General features: G+C 45.1%; 1 protein-coding gene across 1 annotated transcript in view; it reads left to right on the forward strand.

Moving 5' to 3' along the window:
• Positions 1-1,938: 1,938 nt before the first annotated feature.
• The window catches only part of LOC124805103, a 115,318-nt gene continuing 97,120 nt past the window's right edge, over positions 1,939-20,136 (forward strand). Inside the window, exon 1 of the mRNA XM_047265547.1 lies at positions 1,939-2,094. The gene's annotated coding sequence lies outside the window, so the exon portion shown is untranslated. The remainder of the gene's footprint in view (positions 2,095-20,136) is intronic.

Here is a 20,136-nt window from a genome sequence, read left to right on the forward strand (position 1 = left end):
TGTACTTCACATGGCTGGCAACTGGGGAAGGTCTATGAGCCAGTTGCGCCGTCTCGTTACAGCTTCACTGGAACAGCTGTTTAATACCGGTAGAGACCAAACGGTTGCAATTTCACTGGGCGCAACAATCAACAGTGAGCTCAGTTAGTTACTACCGTACCACCAGAGGGAAAGTACACGGCCACAGATTTCAGTACGGTTGCCTGACAAAAAGGGGTTCGGTTTGGAACGGTACAGTAGTTTCCGCTCTATAAGCAGCAGGTTCCGCTGCCCGCTCGCACCAAGAAATACAAACAGAGGCGGCCGGCCGCGGGTGCAACAGAACCCATGTCGACGGGTGGAGAGAAATGTGTGAGGCTTCATAATACGTATTTATATGTGACGTGTATTATGCATTTCTTGTAGGTGAATTTGTATCTGCACATGAACTTTCCTAATCCTTCTCATACCTTTCCGTGAAGCGTGGCCAAATCTTAATTGGGATGCTGTTCTGTAGAATAGTAGTGCTAACGTCACTCCTGGGTAGGGGATCAGAGAGACATCACAGGCAGGTAAAAGTCAAAGACGTTCCAGTGTCAGATGATTTGGGGTGGAGAGGTTGGCCATGGCCAAGTGGTTCGACCACCCCCTCCACCGGGGCCCAGAAAGACTGCGGGTGCCCGCCATACTCGTGAGAGTGTTACAGAAGACGGGTAAGTGAGCAGTGCATCTGTCTCAATGTTCACGCATGGAAGAGAGGTATTTGAATATTTGTACTAATTCTTTTATTTCCAGCTTTCGATTGTGTAAGGAAATGAATGGTCTCGTTTAATTTCGGAAATTTGACCCCCTGTGTTAATGTATCTGGTCGCCAGTTTGTCCGTTATCCTCCTCACATAGTGGATGTCCGATGTAAAATATTGGGAGACTTTGATGATATACATTTGGCCAACGCCATTCCGTCTTGCCCGTAGAAATGTGCTTGCGGATTAGTATATAATATATTCAACTTATAAGTTGTAAAATTGTAATATCTGTAAACTGGAACAATTGCTGCAATCGCTGTATAGTCGAGTGATAATGTTTAAAATAAATAGGTTATCAATTGTCATGAATCTTTAACATACCTTAAAAATCACAAAGAAGCCAAGTTGAAGGAATTCATTTAAGATAAAACATATCGAATGCAGGAAACCACACATCAGCGTGTGCGCCCTCCAGTCCCTTGCCTAGTATCGTACAGAAAGGGCACGCTCTCAAGCTCCCCTCCCCAGTTATCGGTTGCGCAATTTTCATTGAGGGCTTGACGACATCGACTTTTAGCTGGCGTCCTTAGGCAAGGAGGTTAGACGGGAAACTTTCAGGTTATGCGCTATTGCTTTTAAACTCTGGTAGAACCATGGGTCAATATATGGCTCCGTAATTTAGCAAAGTAGTAATGGCAGCGTAGTATGATAGCTAAACAAATCGATAATTGGATCGTGATTATTAAACATCAAGGGTAACAGAATAGCGCAGTTGGGAGTATGTCCACTGTTTTAACTTACATTTACTGCGCTGAAGATAGCCACACGGTGATCGAAATCTGGATTTACAATAAACATTATTAGCGACTGATTGCGGTACCCTTTGCTAATCTGAATAAAAACAGTTGCTGGGAACTACTTCTTCCCAGAACTGCCTCCCTGGTGCCTTTACCTTTCCGAAAGCCAAGCAGATCGTCATCTGAACAGATCCTCAGTTTGTTTCCCGTTCTATGGCTGCCGTAAAAACAAGCGTCGTGGGTGAAAAGAGCCGGATGTGCCCTTCACCGGCGCCTCTTCTGCACGTGATGGGCCGGCAGGACGTTTCGTCGCTTCCCCGAACGCGGCCGGTGCGCGCTGCCCGCGGCTGCAGGCGTCTCCGGGTCGGCTCCACGGCAGCGGCAGCGGCATCGCCCCCTCCGCAGCGACCACTTTCTCCTCCCGGCACCGGCTACAAAGCGTCGAGCGCCCGCCTGCTGCCCCTAGTGCAGCCACACACTCGACACGACCAGCAGTCGCCGCAGCTGCCGCACGCGCCGTCCACTACACCTCTCTCTGCCCGCAACACTCGCGTCGCACCACACACCTCAAGGTACGTAAAGTCGCGGCTCGCCGCTGTCGCAGATCCGGACTGGTCACGAAGCGCAACTGGCCCGTATTCCTGTTACTCATTGCCGACACACCGAACACAGTGCAAAAATGAATTAGTGTTTGACGACACGCACATCTACTATGGAGCTTGTTTTTATAGAGGGTGAATCCGGACTCCGCACGTAAAGGTCGTTTTACACGATCGAGTTTGTGATCAAAGGCGACTACGTGAAGCGCGTGAGTCTTTCGTGACTGCGCGTAAAACAGCAGTCGGTCACCTCTCGTCAGTGAGTTCATGACGTCAATGATGTACAGATTGCGCCGAGTGTGGAGTTCTAAATTTACGAGTATACTGCGCACTGAGCATGCGCAGAAACAGGGTACTATGGCGGCGTCAGCTAACAGTCGGAAGTTGGCGTATTCTCGCCGAGCTCACACCTATTCGAGGGCCCACAATCCCGTAAGTGGTCTACTGTGATCAGCAGGCTAGGTGAAAGCACCTCGGCGGTCATTGTGGTGGTAAACTTACGCGCCTGTGTATTTTACACATCTTCCATCGAGCTAAGTCACAAATACGATGTCTCATTTCAGTATGTAGCTAAAAAAAAAAGCAATTTAATTTGTGGACAAAATACAGTCACTGTTTACCGTTTATTTTACGTATTACAAGAAGGTCCCTATAACTGTTCGTTCATATTTAAATGAAGTTTATTGCAGTGCCACGACCGCAAACTTTAGCATGTCGTTATTCAGTTCAAAATGGATCTGAGCACTATGGGACTTAACTTCTAAGGTAATCAGTCCTCTAGAACTACTTAAACTTAACTAACCTAAGAACATTACACACATCCATGCCCGAGGCAGGAGTCGAACCTCTTCCGCCAGACTGTATCGCCTAGAACCGCTCGGCCACTCCGGCCGGCGTCCTTATTTAGTGATCCACATTTCTGAAGAGAAATGTATGTAGCATCGCAGGATTTTTCGCGTATGTAGTAAAATACATTATTACTGTTTCGTGCCTTATGCATTATGCTAGGGAATACTGGTACCTGTTTGTGTGGTGTTCTGCAGCCAAGATCACATAATAAATAATTTAATGGACAGGAACTGCGGTTAGGTGGCGCTCGATGGTAATGTGGATTGGCGCCGCGCGGTCTGAGGCGCTGCAGTCATGGACTGCGTGGCTGGTCCCGCCGGAAATTCGAGTCCTCTCTCGGGCATGGGTGTGTGTGTTTGCCCTTAGGATAATTTAGGTTAAGTAGTGTATAAGCTTAGGGACTGTTGACCTTAGCAGTTAAGTCCCATAAGATTTCACACACATTTCAACATTTTTTTGTGGATTGGCCGTGACGTGTGCCGACATAGTCTACGAAGTGGCGATAACGCTGTGGTGCACTGGTTAACACACTTGCCTAACAAGCAGATCGCGGGTACGAATCCCGGTCGGGTACGAATTTTCACTCGTCGCCGCGGATTCCACGTAATGTCCCGCTGCAGTTGACAGCGGTGATCCCCTTTAATTTACATATAACGCTTCACTGCTGCGAATCCTGTGAGGTGTCTGTTCTCTCGGACATTTCCCAAAGAACAGACATCACGCATTCATATAAATAGCTATGCTAATTACTCTCCTACATGCACTTCACAGCTGTTTGTAATGAATCTGGATGCAGAGCCAACAGTCCTGTTGTCAACATTAAGTACAGCTGGTGACTGGAGCGAGCTTGTTTCGAAACAAAACATACAGCGCATACCATCAACATTTGCACTGTTGAGCAGATATTTTCAATCAATATTAACCGGCCACGATATCACTGCGCTTGGCCTCCAGTGGCCGTTACGGAAACACTCGCAGACGCTACAGTAAACAAATGCAATGGTGACTAAAGAAAGCTCATTGCACTGTGAATGATATTGAGCCAGTGGTGCTGTGTGTTCTCGTGACATATTTCAGTTACCCTGGAAAACTGCAGGAGACAACAGCTCCCTTATACAGTACCGCAATACTCGTATACCGATGTCATTGTACCCGAGCCGGCCGCTGTGGCCGAGCTGTTCTAGGTGCTTCAGTCCGGAACCGCGCTGCTGCTAAGGTCGCAGGTTCGAATCTTGCCTCGGGCATGGATGTGTGGATGTCCTTAGGTTAGTTAGGTTTAAGTAGTTCTAAGTCAAGGGGACTGATGACCTAAGATGGTAAATCCCGTAGTGCTTAGAGCCAGCCATTGTACCCGAACCTACCATCTCCACTGGTGCGAGGGAATAATGTTTGTCGCTGCTCCTCGGTGTTAGTCTTAATTAATACGATCATTTCACTGTGGTCATTCATCTGTAACTATTTTAATCACTAGAACTGCGTGACAGAAGATATCGCTTTATAGTACCGTGTATTGTCCATTCACAGATGGATCATGGGAAGAATGATTGCTTGTGCGCCTAAGTGCACGATCGTCACTGGATAGATAGTTAGGTGAACTGCAGAATATACACAGTATCTGTCCTGCAAAGCAGTTCTTGAAGTTTGATAAGCAGATACTGTCTAAACCTTTCTGCCAGCTGAGGATTCTCAACGTTTCTATTACACTTTCTCACCAGTCAAACAAGCATGTACCTATAAGCGCAGTTCGTCTTTGTACACGCTTCATGTCCGCCTTTAGTCCGATACGATGTGGGTCCCATACTCTTTAGCATTAGTCAGGAACCAGCCTTCAAAATGTTTACCATGCAGGGTTTTTTATAGACAAAATGCAGTATTCCAGTAAGCTACCAGTGAACAGAAGGATGATATTTACTTTACCTACAACTGACTCTGCTTTGTCGTTCCACCATACATTGCTACACATTATTCCCAAGTATTAGTATGACATAATTAACTATAGTTGTGATTCATGAAGCCCAAGGACTACACACCTTTATTTTTCATGAAGTGACCAGCTTTCAATTTCTCTAATTTAAGGACTATTTACTGGCATTTAAAACATACTGTTATTATGTCGATATCTAAATTGATATCACTGAAATGTTTGCAGGAAAGTATTTACTTATAGTTTACCTGGCCCACGGAAGGCTTCACATTGCAACGAATACCATCCGCTAAGTCAATATATAACATGGACAGAAACAGTTCTGTTACTCTTTCCAGGAGCACGCCAAATATTACTTACCGAATTCTAGGGAACTTGCCTGCAGGATAACACGCTGCGCACTGCCATTCAGGGAATTTCGGATCCAGTGGCAAACAAGTTTAAATACTTCAAAAATGGTTCAAATGGCTCTGAGAACTATGGGACTTAACATCTGAGGTCATCAGTCCCCTAGAACTTAGAACTACTTAAACCTAACTAACCTAAGGACATCACACACATCCATGCCCGAGGCAGGATTCGAACCTGCGACCGTAGCGGAAGCGCGGTTCCAGACTGATGAACCTAGAACCGCTCGACCACAACGGCCGGCTTAATTCTTCATAGCAGCGTATTCAGTTTTAGATGTCTTACTGAATCAAAAGCTTTTATATAGTGCTGTAAACATTGCATTGACCAACTTGACTCTAACCACGGAAATGAAGACGTGCGAGGTGCGCGTGAGGGAAGCAATGGGTTTCTTGGTTCGTCTGATAAAGTATGCTTTCCACGTGTCTTCCTAGAAATACAATAAATTGTCAATGCTTCTTGTAGTTACTTGTGCATCTACCCATCGTCCCTGGGGAAAAACGGTGTTCGAATCACATGGAGGCACTCTTCAGTGTGTTTTTGAAACCCACCTATGGCAGTTAAGTGTAACTCGTCAACATTGTCTCTGGTTGCAAAGAAGATTTAAAAGGATCAAGGCCGCACATGTCCGTCCTGTCAGTAGATCGTACTTACAATTATTTATCAGACCCGTAGCGCTCGAAACGCACTGGTAGAGTAATACTGCAAATGTTTTCCGTGAGTAGTTAAATGTGAATGATATACTGTATCAGTTTCCTTCTCACGTTGGTAATTATCTGGACCTGTATTAAGATACAGTTTCATTTGTTCCTGAGCATTAATTCCTTACCAGAAATAACGCTTACAGTCGATTCACTGTTCGTTATATAAATAAACGTGGGGTACAAATTTTTTTTACGAAACATTATCAGTTATTCTTAACAAAAAATCGAAATACACTTCTTTTTGAACCTATACACATCTATATCTTCCTATACAAAAACCTTGATCTTTGGATTGTTATGTGAAAGTTCTTATTTCACCCTGCGCTCTATTTCATAGCATCCATCATTCAAGGAGTGCGCCATCTACTACAACCACCTCATGGTAGTCAATGCTAACGTCGCTACATATTAAAAGACAAACAGACATTCGCAATCATTCCCTCTGTGTGGCTAATAAGTTGGGGATGGGAAAACGCGAAGAAAAAAACAAATCATGTAACAGCTATCAGTATGACCTACACGCTCTTGGAATATTTAAAGTGTGTTACGTGATGTACAAGATCTTCGATATAACTTCAAGCACAAGAGGCTGTTCATCAATGTTGAGATGTTCTTGAACTGATTAAGCAAACAAGTGATCGTCACGTAGCTCACTTTCGAAATTTCACTGTCTTTTCTGTTAATTCAACTCTTATGGTCTTAAACTAGAGAGCAATACTCACGATTCGTTTGGATGAGAATTGTGCAAGCTACCTTCTGCGTGCGTTCTTGCAGTCAGCTTCATTCTTCCCTCTGCCTTCCCGACTAATCGATCTACGTGGGCCGGCCGGAGTGGCCGAGCGGTTCTAGGCGCTTCAGCCCGGAACCGCGCGATCGCTGCGGTCGCAGGTTCGAATCCTGCCTCGGGCATGGATGTGTGTGATGTCCTTAGGTTAGTTAGGTTTAAGTAGTTCTAAGTTCTAGGGGACTGATGACCTCAGATGCTAAGTCCCATAGTGTTCAGAGCCATTTGATCTACGTGGACGTCCACTCCTGATGAATAGCCAAAAACACTTGACATTTGTGACTGATACCAGTTACTGGTAGGTCACGAGATAATCAAACAATATGGCCTTGTTTTTCTATTACACGATCATGTTACGTCTACATTATGCAGACTTCCAGCTGCCAGTCTTTATACAAAGCGCTGATCGTTTGCAAATCTTCCTTCACCTTTCACCATTTTTATGTCGCTTAAGCATTCCCATACAGAAAAACAATTTGATCATTACACGCATTACGTGACCAATTTCTGATTTCGAAAGCGTTGCTTTATTTGTTTCAAGATTTTTGCTCTCTACGGTTGTGTTTCAATACCATCGAGAAATATGTTGTACAGACAAGGAGGAAGACCAGCGGCAATTCCTCCGTCACACGGTTGTTACGTAACTGATTATTGTCGAGGAGGCACTTCATTATTCATTTCAGATGATTTGTTGAAGCATACAATGAAAAAATTGTTCAGGGAGACCAGAGAGCCAGGCAGCAGCAACCGGCCGAGACACAAGCAGCAACAGGGGATTAATCGATTTTGTGACTTTTAACGAGTTCCTGACAAGAAGTGAAATATATAATTTCATATGTGTGCTTTGTTAGTTTAGTATCTTCAATGTCTGCATCTTAATTTAATATTAAATAGACACAGGTCTCGCGCTTACGTTTATGTCGGAAACTAAATCGATTTTGTGACATATTGCAAGTTACTAATCAGGAGCGAACTATTTAGTCTCACCTAAGTGCTTTGATAATTCAGTTTTTGAATCTCTGCGTGTTGACCTCTTTTATTAGACACAGTTATCGCATTTTCGTCGGTGTCTACGGTAAAGTTCCGTAGCGCATGTCGATAGTCCTTTGTGTAGCGTAGCTTTCCACGGTCTTTAGTGTGGATAGCGACTGTGATTGCTGTTTGCTGATGGAAACCGAGTTGGTGACTCTTTGCTCTCAGCTCCAGATGTGATGGCTTCAGTTACACAGTTTGAGGTTGCAGGGGATGGATATCACTTTTGTAGGCCGGCCGCGGGGTCCAACGAACATCCGGCATGACTCACGAGTCCGTCGATGAGTCCGCACCAGTCTGGGCAGCTCAGATGAGCCTTCCACTGAGGTTGATCCCTCACCCGTCGTCGAGTGAGACGTTGCCTCAGGGCATGACAGGGGCCGAAAGCAAGGCGTCGCCGGTTAGTCTGACAAGGAGGTTCCAGGTACGGTCTATGGCTCATATTGTCCCTGAGCCAGACGCAGTCACTTGTCCTGTTGCAGAGGAAACCTTTCAGCCTGCAAGATCTGGGCAATCACAGAGGGTGGGATTATTGGTAGTTCGAGCTCCAATTTTATGAGCGTTATGGGGCCCTTAAGGATATGGCTGCCAAGTACAGGAAGAAAACAATGTGCACTCTTTGTACATACTGGGTGGAGTCATTCCAGACGTGGAACGGGTCCTTCCAGATGCCATGAAGAGCACAGGATGCAGCCAACTGCAGGTGGTGGCTCACGTCGGTACGAATGATGTGTGTCGCTTTGAATCGGAAGAGATTCTCTCTGGTTTCGAGCGGTTATCAGAAGTGGTAAAGACTGACAGTCTTGCTTGTGAGATGAAGCCTGAGCTCGCTATTTGCAGCATAGTCGACAGGACCGATTGTGAACCCCTGGTACTGAGCCGAGTGAGGGGTCTGAATCAAAGGCTCAGACGTTCTGCGACCGTGTAGGCTGAAAATTCCTCCCTACGCCTTAGGGTGGTGGGGTTACGGGTTCCACTAAATAGGTCAGCTACATGGGTAGCAGGGACTGTGTGGCGTGGAGTGGATGATTTTTTATGTTAGATGGTCTCGGGGAAACACAAAAAGGGCTTCAGTCCCGAAGCATGCAGGTCTAACACAGGAAGAACGTAGATCTAGTAACCATCGATATAACAGTTGTAAATTGTCATAGCTGTGTGCGGAAAGCACGAGACCTTCAAGCGCTAATAGAAAGCGTTGGTGCTCAACTCTTGTAGGCAATGAAAGCTGGCTAAAGCCGGAGATAAGTTCAGCCGAAATTTTTGCGAAGGCCCGAACGGTGTTATGAAAGGATGGGCTAAACAAAGTTAATGGTGGCGTGTTTGTTGCTGATAGAAGTAGTTTATCTAACAGCTAAATCATTCAGGATCACCTCACTGGTTGCTACGTCTTTCCGCAACGTCGTACTGGAAAAATATATCTGCAGTTTCTCAGACATAATTTGCTTCATGTACCTGATGACGTACCTCTAGAGTCATCCAACGATTGTCGTCTATGCACGATGGCACTGCATCTCATCATCTCATTTTACATGGATGGTTCACCAATACTCGATAATCAGTTTCCGAAGAGGTGGATTGGTCGAGGGGGATCCATTGCACGGTCGGCCCAAACGTCACATTCGAATCCAATTGATTTCTTTTTTTAATCCTTGGTGTACTGAACTCCCGCAGCCATTGTCGATGTTCTGGGGGAACGTATCCCAAATGGACTTCACCAAATACGGAACATACCAGGAGTTTTCCACAACATACGCTAAAGTATGAAACACAGGATCAAGGTATGCATGGAATGGGGAGGTGATCACTTCAAGCAATTTCTGTCTGGCAAATGTATCATTTTTGTGCCACGAATAATAAATCCATTCAGATCTCCGTAACGGAGGAGAAGAGTTTGAACACTACCGCAGACTACTGTAGACTATCATAAATAAATGTAGACAGAGTTCAAAAATATATCAAGACAATCCATCGTTAACAGGATAACGTTTTCTCCTAAACTTGATGAGACTGCTGCCTCTGGAGGAGTCATACCCCGAATTTTGTCAGACAATGAGCGAGCCAGCAACATCTACGAAAAATCAAGATGTCTATACTTGCTGTCCGCTAATCTCTGCCACAGTAAACTTAGATTCATCCTGCTTAAGACATTATACATCTATACGTCGGTAGATGGTGAAAGATATGTCAAAAAAGTTTTTTATCTTCGTAATTACTAAACTGAGGAAACGGGGTTATTAGACTACGTAATGAAGGATTTTCCAGCCTATGGTTACATGAAGTTTTTGTAATGTTTTGATCTCAAGAATAAATCCCTGAGGTTTATCACATTTTCTTATGAGTCATCAGTCTTCTGGATCGTTTGATGCAGCTCGTCATGAATTTTACAGATCGTTTATTGTAAAACGGCTAGAAATGTCACAATTAATAAAATGTTACGGGCTGTTATGCCGTTGTCGAATGGATTTCACCTTAAAACCCCTCGATTCGTCCCCATCTACGGAGGAAATTTTCAAGGCGAATCGTAACTTTTTTGGATGTCGGGTTCACACCCTAGTTCGCTACTGAGTACATTGCTATTCCAGCTTTTTCCATTGTAGTAATCTATGCACACACACGGAAGATAAAAGATCACCAAAAATCGGAAACCACTGAAAAAACTTGAAGTATAGGATTCCGTGTAGTTGTGCGGAGGTGTACGTGGGTACTGCAATAAGAACTATCAAAAAAACGACTAGAAGGACACAAGGAGAAGAGGAGAGATTGACAGGTGAGCTGTTACGGAATATGCTTTGCAGCCAGGAGACCACCACATTCATTTTGATAGGACTCAAGTACTGGCAGTCATAAGCGGATATCATGAAAGACTATGCGGGGAGAACATAGAGATTGTAAAATACACCAGGAATTTCAGTAGGAAAGAGGAGGGCGTGAAATTGAATGACATTCGGATTCCGGTGCTGTAGAAAGACGTCTACCAATCTTCCGCCACGGGATGATAGCAGCAGCGGACGACGGCAATCCACAACAGCCAAAGGCGCTCACAAATTCAAAACATGTGGAGTCCCGCCAGAATTTTGCTGTAGTCTGTAGCGAGCCAGGGTGTGAATCGGACAGTCAGAAAAGCTACGATAACCCTTGGAAATGTTCCCCACAGATGGGGACGAAACGTCGGTGAGATCCATTCGACCGGACAGTGAATCGGACAGTCAGAAAAGCTACGACCACCCTTGAAAATGCCACCCACGGATGGGGATGAAACGTCGGTGAGATCCATTCGACGGACAGTGAATCGGAGTCAGAAAAGCTACGATAACCCTTGGAAATGTCCCCCACAGATGGGGACGAAACGTCGGTGAGATCCATTCGACCGGACAGTAAATCGGACAGTCAGAAAAACTACGCTCACCCTTGAAAATGCACCCACAGATGGGGACGAAACGTCGGTGAGATCCATTCGACCGCGGCTTAATAGCCGGGAACATTTGATTAATTGTGAGATCGTTTATTGTCAAAAAAGATATCCTGTACTGTGGCAGAAACCATGGAAATGACTCTGCCCCAAACGACGGAAAGAAATTTTATATTCAGAATGGCGAAGGATAGTCAGGACGAGTGTGGTTTAGTGAAACGATGGAGGCGTCTCTGGCTCATTAAGGCAGTCTGCAGACGGAGGCGTGCGAGCACGTGGCGCCGAGTTTTTGGCCGGCGCCCTGCGAGCTGCAGGCACGGAAGGGGTGTGTGTTTCGGCCCGGCCCCGCCCGGCTCGGCCCCACCCCACCGCCGAGGTGACTGCGTGCGGCGCGCCGGCCGCAAACTTCTCCGTTAATGGCGCCGCGTTCCTGGACGGGATGGCGGGCTTCATTAAAAGCGTTTGAAAGTTGCCCGCGTCCGCCGCTAGTTCGCAAAAGAAGGGCTAATGTTCTTAGGCCAACAACAACAACAACAACAGTGGCTACGGCTAAGACACGAAAAGAGCAGGGGGGGGGGGGGGGGGGGGTGGTAATACCGACGGCAGTGCAGCCAACTTCCTCTGCGCTCACCTTCAGGTCCACCTTTTTCGTTTCTCTTTTTGCTCTTTGCCTCGCTCTGCAGTACCAAAAGACCGAACAAAATACCGCGGAGCAAGTGCCATTTTTCACATCGGGGGCTGTACTTCGCGCTGTGGCAATTCAAGGCGGAGTTATGTTTTATAGCGTTTCTGCAGATGACACATCGTTCTGTCTACTGTCTCGATTATCTGAGAGAGATTTCTAACTTGGACAGATTGGGTGAACTGCCCAAGAGGAACATTGTGACCGTTTAAAAATGAAATTGTTTATTGTATTTCTCAACTGAGGGTGGCACAGCAGCATAATGTGTTTCGACTTCTTAATGAGTTATCATCACATGATTCGAACCCGTTGCATAGTAACATCATAACTGTTTCGTTGACATAGTATCACGACCGATTTCGACTTCATCGCTAACTCACATTCAAATGTTTTGTGTAGTGGACTGACAAGGCAGCCAGTCCACAGTGACGGGTAGCCGAAAGAAAGGCACGCATACACACACGCCGACTGGCGTGAAATCTGGAACAGGATAAATAGTGAATGCTAATAAGAAAAGTATGCAGCTCCTCGAATACTTAACTTTTATATAGTTCATGTGAATACAGCATTCTTGATGAGACATTTCATACGATAACTATCAAACTATGTAAGGCTAATGGCGCCTTGCTAGGTAGTAGCCATGGACTTAGCTGAAGGCTATTCTAATGTCTCTCGGCAAATGAGAACAAAGGCTTCGTCCGTATAGTCGCTAGCAACGTCGTCGTACAACTGGGGTCGAGTGCTCTATCGTATCTCGAGACCTGCCTTGTGGTGGCGCTCGGTCTGCGATCACACAGTGGCGACACGCGGGTCCGACATGTACTAAATGGACCGCGGCCGATTTAAGCTACCACCTAGCAAGTGTGGTGTCTGGCGGTGACACCACATTTTGAATCCGTTATACAGTAACTCACCAATTGCTCAGGTGGCAAGTTACCATGTAAAGGATGCCCGCCCGGTTGGCTGTGCGGTCTAACACACGGCTTTCCGGGCAGGAAGGAGCGCCCGGCCCGGTGAACCGGCCAGTCTGTGGATGGTTTTTAGGTGGTTTTCCAACTGCCTCGGCGTATGCGGGCTGTTTCCCCTTATTCCGCCTCAGTTACCCTACGTCGGCTGCGCAAACAAGTTCTCCACGTACGCGTACACCACCATTATTCTACCACGCAAACATAGGGGTTACACTCGTCTGGTGTGAGACATTCCCTGTGGGGCCCACCGGGGGCCGAACCGCACAATAACCCTGGGTTCGGTGTGGGGCGGCGGAGGGGTACAGTGGACTGCGGTAGTCGTCGTGGGGTTGTGGACCACTGCGGCTGAGGCGGGGACGGAGCCTCTCCGTCGTTTCTAGGTCCCCGGTTAACATACAATACAATACAGTACAATACAATGTAAAGGATTCGAAACATATGACGCTAAAGTACTGAGAAGTCGAAACACGTTATGGCACTATTTGTCTGACTTTAGGCCTAAGAAATACATAAAAGAATTCAGAGATCTCCAGCTCTGGAAAAGTTATCAAACTTCGTTGTTTACAACACTTTCGGCTATTATAAGATCAAGTTCATATTGTTTTCATTTTTCATTTCTTAATTGTTCTAACATTGAATACAGGTCTGAAACGCATTTCCATCCGTGTGACGGCAGTTGTGACGATCAGCCAGAACACATTACCTCTCATTCCCACGACTACACCCGAGACGGCATAAGAAACTCCCTGACAGCTCTCAGCGTTGTTGCCAGCTTCCAAAGGCTGCAGGAGAAAACAGTAGCCGTCTACAGAGGCGTAACAACACAAAAGTTGCCATAGAGACGTTTACAAAATCGCGGTATGTTATTGGTTGAGGTATAACCGCGAAGCTGCCACACTCAGCCCCCTGCAACTGCCAGGGATCAAGTTACAAAGACTCAATTATAGAGTCTGACTGTGAATAAGCCGTTACCAGTTAGCAGCATGTGCCGTTTAATTCGAATAAAATTCAGTTGTAACTCTATAATTTCAAACGGCCAACGAACTCGTGTTTTTGATGGGGAAAATTCCCTTACACATATCAACCAAGGGTATTTTGGAAGGAAGGTTAATGAAAAAGAGGTAATCTCGGAGAGGGGAAACATGGGAGGGGAATTGACCATATTCTTTCTGAAGGATCCATCTCTCCATTTGCCGTCCTTTCGACTGATTGTGCAACGTCTTGCTACTACGCCACCTCTGTCAGCGGTACAAAGCCGACAGATCCTCATAGCACACTTTGTCTAAGACACTGTTCGTTGAAGGCTTAACTGGAAAACTTTTGATCAAAACTGCAGGCATCGGCAAGCCACAGAAATACTTTCCAATATTTAGGTAGAAAACATTAAACGATAAATAAAGCCTGGGCAAGGAATTTATCTATCTAATGCACGGATCAAAGAAATTGAAGAAAAGATGGAACTATAAATATTTAATACTAGGAATGGTATAAAAGCGAAAAAAAGGTGGATTGCGACTCTCATTGTCGAACACACAGCATATCAGTTGCCTAGACTTAAATGCTGCCAGCGTCAGGAGAATGAATATTCGGCATTTTACACAAATACAGAATAAACGTAAACATCTCTTATCTAATAGGCCTTAGTACTTTTCCGACTAGACGAGAGCTGCCTACAAGGCAGTAGGAGCAGTGATCTGTGATCGTGAGAAATGTGATCAGGATGCCGCCAATGCCTCCAGCCGTTATTCCCAGTTTACATGAATGTTGATGAGACAGCTGCTTTTCTGTTCAATCAGCCCCTCATTTAGCCTCACGAGGCTGAGTGCACTTCGTTCCGGATGCCCCTGCCCCAGAAAGTCGAGGTGGTAACAAGAATCGATCACGAGTCCCTCCACATCGAAGGCAGCGTTGCTAACCAATCGTCCACAGAGGTGGTCTAAATACAGAATAAATATTCAAGAAAATATCAAACTGCCATCATCCCGAGATTACTTGAAGACCATAGTGATTTACTACGACAGCTCCTATAGTCCTTCCTCCGACGTTGGAACTGATTTACCCAAGGGGTCACAGGCGGAATTAAGGTTTAGCATGGGCCCCGAAGACTGCGAAAACCGGCGTCTTTAACATTACTGTTAGAAAGTGACAATTTTCCTAGGACTGATCCGGAATCTAACTCCAGAGCTTGGGATCCACAGTCTATCACTTTACCACTGAGCCATTGCATAGAGTGTTTCAAAATTTCACCTACAAATTTCGAGGCTGTGGGAAAGGGCGTTGAGCAACAATATGAGGATAGGAACCCATGTCCGGAAACGTCATCCAACGACGGTACAGTGCGAGGTGCCGAGGTGGAGAAGAGTTTGTACCTCTTTAATTCAAACGAATTTCGCATGAGAACAAGACATGCACTTGCCCTCCTCCTTATCTACCAGCTAATTAATTATGCACACAACGGTAACGGAAGAAAATGATGGTGGTCCCTGCTAGGTGGTAAAGTAAGGAGGAGTGCACACTTACAATAATTTATTAAAAATCGTAATCTACTCAGAAAAAAGAGAACTTTATCATAATAAACAACAGGAAATGGGATTCTGCATATATCTACGAAATGATATGCGGATTAAATATTACAATCAGATTTATTATACATCAGAACATAAATGCACATGATTATCGACACAAACAGTAGGTTAAAGGATAGGGCATACTGAAATATTATGAGAATAAGAGTTGGCTCGAGAACAAGGGGCTCCTACTCTCTGTGATGCAATAGATTGACGATAATGACTGGAGGTCCTAATGAATCAAATATTAATCTCCCGACTATATAGCAGTATCACAATTAGTAGTGAGAGCTCAAATGAGATCACATGGAAAAACAAGCAAGGTGGACTTGTAGCAAAGCGAGCACGAATGCTGCTGAGGGATTCAGTATAAAATTGATAAGGTCCTACAATGCCGGAGCCGCAAAATACTGTACCAGTACTGAAATCTGCAGCACGTCTTCGGTAGGCATCGTCCTGATGGTGTAGGCGCCGACTTCTGCCGTGCAGCAAATCTGTGTCAACCCCTGGCCGCGAAGGCTGTCCGAGAATGCTAAGTTCTTCCGAAAACGAGCGACGAAGTCTCAAGACCGTCCGACTCCGAGGAAGATCAGATCCCGAATTCCACGTCTGCGCAACGCAAGAGCGAAGCCAACATTGCTCTACTCCCTACTCTTCTCGAAAACCGCGAATCAGCATTCAGTTCTGATTCCAAAGTTCTCCCACACTGTTTCAGAGCATCATTCGCGCCAATAGCGACCGTTCCCTCAAGTTTGAGCAGGGCTTTATGACATCAACTAGCCTCAGTTTAAGTTGACCAATCATGCCTCTGCTATTCAGCTGAGGGCACTGAACTTGCCGTTTGACCGGCTACGAAAACAACCTGCCTAGACCACCGGCCATTGGGCGCCAGACAGTCGCACCCAGCAGGACACAGTCCACAAGTATTCTCAGAATCAAGAGGACAATGCAGTCTGTCGGTGCAAGGAATCTTCGTTCTGGACGCGCTGGAATGGTAAATACATAAACTGTGGCGACACATAGACGTCTCGCAGGTCTTTTCGCCCTGCATAAAATAGGCAAAACTCGACCGACGTCAGTCGTTCCGCCAGGCGCTCAAGCCTATTGTACGAACCCCTCAGAATTCAGGGAAGTGTAGCCTCCAAACGGAAGCGCCGTGTGCCGCGCCCTCCGATGCTTGCCTCGCACAAGCCACCCAGGGAAGTAAACCAACACGTATAGGAATCAAGTGAAAAGTATTTTTATTGAGCTCTCAGTACAAATACTCTCATTACAATAACCTTATTCGGTCTGTTACTACCGTGCAATGACATAGAACATTAACAAAATTGATGAAAATGAGAGGAGACATGAAAAAGAGGGCATGGAACCTCTCAACAGAACGTCGAAATTACAGTCACCTGCGCCTATGTATGTATGTATACACAGGATGATTCCATGTTGATGTTAAAAACTTTGATGGTTGATGGATAAAGATAAGTGTATCACTTTCAGAAAAGGGACTTTGGTCCGAAAACGAACGAGTCGAAAGTTATAAGTGAAATTCGTTTCTATATCTCTGACAGTGAACACATACACCGGTACTGTTTTTCCTAAGATTTTAGGGTATCAACTTTCAAAGGTACTTGTATGGACCAAAACAACGAAAAAATGTCCATTATGCATGGACTCTAAAATGCATACTTCAAGAGTTATGGGCACTTGTTCATCTTCACTACTGTGTAATACATCAGCGAAGACGAACAAGTACTCATAGCATCTAAGACATGCATTTTAGAGTCCATGCGTAATGGATTTTGTTTTGTTTTTGTCCATAGAACCACGTCTGATGGTTGCCTACCCTAAAATCTTAGGGAAAACAGTACCAGGCATAAGAACGATTTTCGTTTATAGCTTTTGACTCGTTCGTTTTTGGACCAGGGTCCCTTACCTCAGAGTGATACATTTATCCTTCTCCATCGAACCTGAATGTTTTTAACATCATCACGGAATCACTCTGCATATATAGAGGGTCTATACAAGGGCGATGTACTTGAGGTCAATATTATGGAAATCGAAGATGATGTAGATGAAGATGAAATGGGAGATATGATACTGCGTGAAGAGTTTGACAGAGCACTGATAGATCTAAGTCGAAACAAGGCCCCAGGAGTAGACGACATTCCATTAGAACTACTGACAGCCTTAGGAGAGCCAGTCCTGACAAAACTCAACCATCTGGTGAGCAAGATGTATGAGACAGGAGAAATATCCTCAGACTTCAAGAAGAATATAATAATTCCAAAGAAAGCAGGTGTTGACAGATGTGAAAATTGCCGAACTATCACTTTAATAAGTCACAGCTGCAAAATACTAACGCGAATTATTTACAGGTGAATGGAAAAACTAGTACGAGCCGACCTCGGGGAAGATCAGTTTGGATTCCATAGAAATATTGGAACACATGAGGCAATACTGACCCTACGACTTATCTTAGAAGCTAGCATTTGTAGACTTAGAGAAAGCTTTTGACAATGTTGACTGGAATACTCTCTTTCAAATTCTGAAGGTGGCAGGGGTAAAATACAGGGAGCGAAAGGCTATTTGCAAATTGTACAGAAATCACATGGCAGTTATAAGAGTCGAGGAGCATGAAAAGGAAACAGTGGTTGGGAAGGGAGTGAGACAGGATTGTAGCCTCTCCCCGATGTTATTCAATCTGTATATTGAGCAAGCAGTGAAGGAAAGAAAAGAAAAATTCGGAGTAGGTATAAAAATCCATGGAGAAGAAATAAAAACTTTGAGGTTCACCGATGACATTGTAATTCTGTCAGAGACAGCAAAGGACTTGGAAGAGCAGTTGAACGGAATGGATAGTGTCTTGAAAAGAGGATATAAGATGAACATCAACAAAAGCAAAACGAGAATAATGGAATGTTGTCGAATTAAGTCGGGTGATGCTGAGGGAATTAGATTAGGAAATGAGACGCTTAAAATAGTAAAGGAGTTTTGCTATTTGGGGAGCAAAATAACTGATGATGGTCGAAGTAGAGAGGATATAAAATGTAGACGGGCAATGGCAAGGAAAGCGTTTCTGAAGAAGAGAATTTTGTTAACATCGAGTATAGATTTAAGTGTCAGAAAGTCGTTTCTGAAAGTATTTGTATGGAGTTTAGCCAAGTATGGAAGTGAAATATGGACGATAAATAGTTTAGACAAGAAGAGAATAGAAGCTTTCGAAATGTGGTGCTACAGAAGAATGCTGAAGATTAGATGGGTAGATCACATAACTAATGAGGAGGTATTGAATAGAATTGGGGGGAAGAGGAGTTTGTGGCACAACTTGACTAGAAGAAGGGTTCGGTTGGTAGCAGATGTTCTGAGGCATCAATGGATCACCAATTTAGTATTGGAGGGCAGCGTGGAGGTTAAAATTCGTAGAGGGAGACCAAGAGATGAATACACTAAGCAGATTCAGAGGGATGTAGGCTGCAGCAGGTACTGGGTGATGAAGAAGCTTGCACAGGATAGGGCAGCATGGAGAGCTGCATGAAACCAGTCTCAGTACTGAAGACCACAACAACAACAACATACATGTATATACAGGCGCTCGCGCCTGTAACGTCAACGCTCTGTACCGTCGTTGGATGACGTTTCCGGACACTGGTTCCTATCCTTATATTATTCCTCAAGACACTTTTTCATCGCCCGGAAGTTTGTCGGTATAATTTGGAATACCCTATATATGTATTCAAACAGTTTATTTTCGAAACATAAACGTATTGGTGACCGTTTATTTTAGCTCTTAATGAAGGAGAGGAAAATATAAACAGTTGTTGACGATTGTCTCCAAAATATGTTGCGCTAGTCTGTAGGAGTTTCGTGCCAGAAACATCAACGGAAAAATATATAAACTACGTAGCGAAAGCTGCTGCAGGAGACTAGATTAGTTGTACGTAGCCTGTGAATGGTGCATACGCTCTGAAACGCGTTATAGTAAATGAAGAAAGCGAAAACTATAGACTGGTTGTAGATCCGTGTCCCCTTTCACTATCAGTTACATTAGCGTCACCTTCGTTCACTGTCTACTCTGTGCAACCAAAAGACTTTTACCGGGAAGAGAAACGACTGCACACTCTTCGTGTGAGAAACGGACTCCGCGCGCGCACATACAATCACGACGCACAATTGGCGGTCTACAAGGCCGACGTAGCGGTGCAGGCCTATGCGCGGCTGATGCGCGCTGCCTGAGTAATGGCCGGGAACAAAGCGGCGCAGCTTTTCTTGTTTGCACGCCAGCCGGCAAAAGCAAGCCGTGAATACCGGAGCGCGGCGCTCCAAAGAGCCCGCCAGCGCTCGCAGCTATCCACTGTGTTAATTTAATGTGCAGCTGCGTGTTTCTGTTATTTCATCTGACATCGATGCCGAGGAAACTTTCTCCGTTACCGTTAAAAGAGCCAAACGTATGCGAATAAGTCAGGGAAGTAAATACGTTTTACGTAAGAAGATTTTTTGCAGCAGATTCACTGTGTGTAAAATTACTTACCACGTCTGATTTTAGTAAATTCGATTATTTTCTCCATCGTTTTCGTCAGAAACCGTATTCGCGCCTTGGTCTCCGTCGACAATTTTTACCCCCCCCCCCCCCCCCCACCCCACACCCCCACTCACACACTTCCCGCTATTACCAAGCCATTGACGATTCACTT

This window comes from Schistocerca piceifrons, chromosome 7 (genome assembly GCF_021461385.2).
Source record: "Schistocerca piceifrons isolate TAMUIC-IGC-003096 chromosome 7, iqSchPice1.1, whole genome shotgun sequence".
Taxonomy (NCBI): Eukaryota; Metazoa; Arthropoda; class Insecta; order Orthoptera; family Acrididae; genus Schistocerca; species Schistocerca piceifrons.